Source organism: Schistocerca serialis, chromosome 5, assembly GCF_023864345.2.
Source record: "Schistocerca serialis cubense isolate TAMUIC-IGC-003099 chromosome 5, iqSchSeri2.2, whole genome shotgun sequence".
NCBI classification, from domain to species: domain Eukaryota; kingdom Metazoa; phylum Arthropoda; class Insecta; order Orthoptera; family Acrididae; genus Schistocerca; species Schistocerca serialis.
In genome coordinates, this window is record NC_064642.1 from 630,738,039 (window position 1) to 630,741,475 (window position 3,437).

Consider the following 3,437-nt stretch of genomic DNA (forward strand, 5'->3'; position numbering starts at 1 on the left):
GAAAACCGTGGCCAGGTGAGGTGAGACCCGTGTCAGTTGGTAAGAGCTTATTGTAGCGTTCGAGTGTGGCGGAGATCTCACGAAGCCATGGACCCTATTTGTCAACGAGACATTGTGCATGCTGGTGGTGGCTCCATAAGGGTTTGGGCTGTGTTTACATGGAGAGGACTGGGTCCTCTGGTCCAACTGAACGGATCACTGACTGGAAATAGTTATGTTTGGCTACTTGGAGACCATTCTCAGTCGTTCATGGCCTTCAAGTTCCCAAACAACGAAATCATGTCACGAGGCCATAGTTATTCGCGATCGGTTTGAAGAACAATCTGGATAATTTGAGCGAATGGTTTGGCCATCCAGATCGCCCGACATGAATCCCATCGGACATTTATGGGACATAATCGAGAGATTAGTTCGTGCGGTAAATCCTGCATCGGCAACAGTATCGTAATTATGGACGGCTATAGAGCCAGCATGGTTCAGTGTTTCCGCAGGGGACTTCCGACGACTTCTTGAATTCATACCTTGTCGATTTGATGCACTACGGGCAAACGAAGTTCCGACACGGTAGTGGGAGGTATCCTGACTTGTCACCTCAGCGTACACTTGTCTCGGTACCCAAAATCTTACTTATTTTTGAGTCCTCATGGCGCATTTCGGGTTACCCGTCATCAGGCCCTTAACATTGATACACAGTTTCTTGTCATTTACTCGTACTATCATTCCATCACATCATCAATGCTGCATTGATGTTGTAATGCGATGAAATAAGTGACAAGATACTGTGTATCGATGTTAAAGATGTGATGGTGGTGTAACCCGAAACACGTCACGATAAGTGAAAAATGAAGGAAAAATGTTTTTGCTGACAAAGACAAGCCTACTTGTAGGAGGCGAAGTTGTAAATTTTACGCTTTGACCCAAACCTTTAGGATAAAATTTATGCAAAAGGGCGAGAGCGTTTTTAATGAAGTAAGAGATTCACTACTGCTATTGAGATTCTGGAGGAAAGGATAGCAGCCGGCCGCAGTGGTCTCGCAGTTCTAGGCGCGCAGTCCGGAACCGTGCGACTGCTGCGGTCGCAGATTCGAATCCTGCCTCGGGCATGGATGTGTGTGATGTCCTTAGGTTAGTTAGGTTTAAGTAGTTCTAAGTTCTAGGGGACTGATGACCACAGCTGTTAAGTCCCGTAGTGCTCAGAGCCATTTTTTTAAAGGATAGCAATTATACGATGTCCATGGCCGTGCCCGAGTGATTACATCGGTTCCCGACAGGTTAACGAAGTTAAGCACCATTGGGCGTGGCCATTACTTAGATGGGTGACTATCCAAGTACCCCGCGAGCTGTTAACAATGTTCCTTCACGTAAATTGGAGGTGGAGTGGGGAGAAAGGAAAGGAACGGAACGGGAAGGATCTATTGATCTGCATCAGGGCTTTATGCGGAATCAGCGGCGACGAGTGAAAATGCTTACTAGATAGTTGCTTTAACCACTGCGCCATCCGGACACTGTTTGCCGCAACTGCGCAGTATCTCGGCACGCCTCTCGGCCGACCCGCACCTAACGCCACCTATCCGCTGTTACCAACCGTGTCCTAAATGCTCGCTACTGTAAGATTCCCGCCGGAGGTCCGCCCTGGTAGCTGAGTGGTCAGCGTGACAGACTGTCAATCCTAAGGGCCCGGGTTCGATTCCCGGCTGGGTCGGAAATTTTCTCCGCTCAGGGACTGGGTGTTGTGTTGTCCTAATCATCATCATTTCATCCCCATCGACGCGCAGGTCGCCGAAGTGGCGTCAAATCGAAAGACCTGCACCAGGCGAACGGTCTACCCGACGGGAGGCCCTAGCCGCACGACATTTCCATTTCCATTCCCGCCGGAGGTCGAACGTAATTGTGCATCCGCACTGAAGGTGGTGGATTCATTGCCCATCAAGGGGAATCAGTTACACAAATGCGCGGTGTTTGTTCTCTCGTCATCCCTACACCGGACACGACACTTCACACACACACACACACACACACTTACAATCTACATTCAACAGGTACGTTAACGCATACAGCTCCCATACTTAGTAAAGGAAAAGTGCCTGATGGCGCGGATGATAGGGAAAACCTTTCCAATTAGGAGGCTGAATGCACCATTCGGGGTCTTCCATCCGTTTATGCCATACGACTTCACAAATGATACGATTAACTAATGATCTAAACCTTTCGGTAAAAAACTGTGCAAAAGAATGAGGGTACTATGAAGGAATTAAGACGTTCGAAAATGCTATACAAATTATGGACGAAATGATGTTAGGAGTCACGGATCACATTGCTATCCACTGTGAAAGTGATCAAGATTTACAGGAACTCTTGATTGAAATTACTGAGCACAAAACTTCAATTGAGAGTAAACCAAAGAAGACATTATTGAGGACCTAATAGAAATGAGATTCTGATTTCTCACATTTTTTTTAGATACTTTCAGATGTTCAGTAAAATAGTTGATTCCATTTTTCTGGACAGTGTTCCACCAACTGATCAGCTCGCAGTACTGTGTCAGTTGTCGAAATATCACCAAGAAAGACGGAATCAACAACTAGCTAAACACCCGGAAGCACACCGTTAAGAATTGACGTTACCATTAGGTTTAACGACACAACAGATCAAATGAAGATATTCTACTACCTTGGAAGAAGAACATATGAAGTGGAATAGACAGGGAAAGAGGCTGTTACTCGCTAAGTTATGTTTACTAGCACAAAACGTAGAGCACAGCATTGTATGAAAGTGAATCATGGATTGTGGGAAATAAAGAACGGGAGAGAATCAAAGTGATTGAAATGTGGTGTAACTGTGAAGTCTCGCCCTCTCGTCTCTTATAGCATGCCTAAGGGATGCTGCGTTCTCGGAATGCTATACAACAATTCAAGCAAATAACAATTGTAGATTTATTTCAAATGAGAGGAATGACTGTACTTAACTTGTATTTACACCAAGTGTCGCAAGCGATGTGTGACATGCAAACAGTAATGTTCTTTGCTATAGACAATGTCCAAACAAGCAATAATGATGTTTGGTTTGTAGGGCGCGGTCATCAGCGCCGGTACAAAGTCCCAATTTTTACGCAGTCCAGTTTTTTTACAGTCCAATCAAGCCACTGTCACGAATGATGGTGAGGATGAAATGATGAGGACAACACATACACCCAGTCATCAGGCAGAGAAAATCCCCAACCAGGCCGGGAATCGAACCTGGGATCCCGTGATCCAGAGGCAACAACGCTAGCCACTAGACCTCGAGTTGCGGACGAACAAGCAATGGATCACTAATAACTGTTCTCGTAGCACTCCCGGCTGGATCGTGCTAATACCCTACGAATACTGTCCACTGAAGTCCGGCCGAGGCTGGCTGGAGTGACGCATATATTGACTTCGACAAGATGCTGCTCCTAT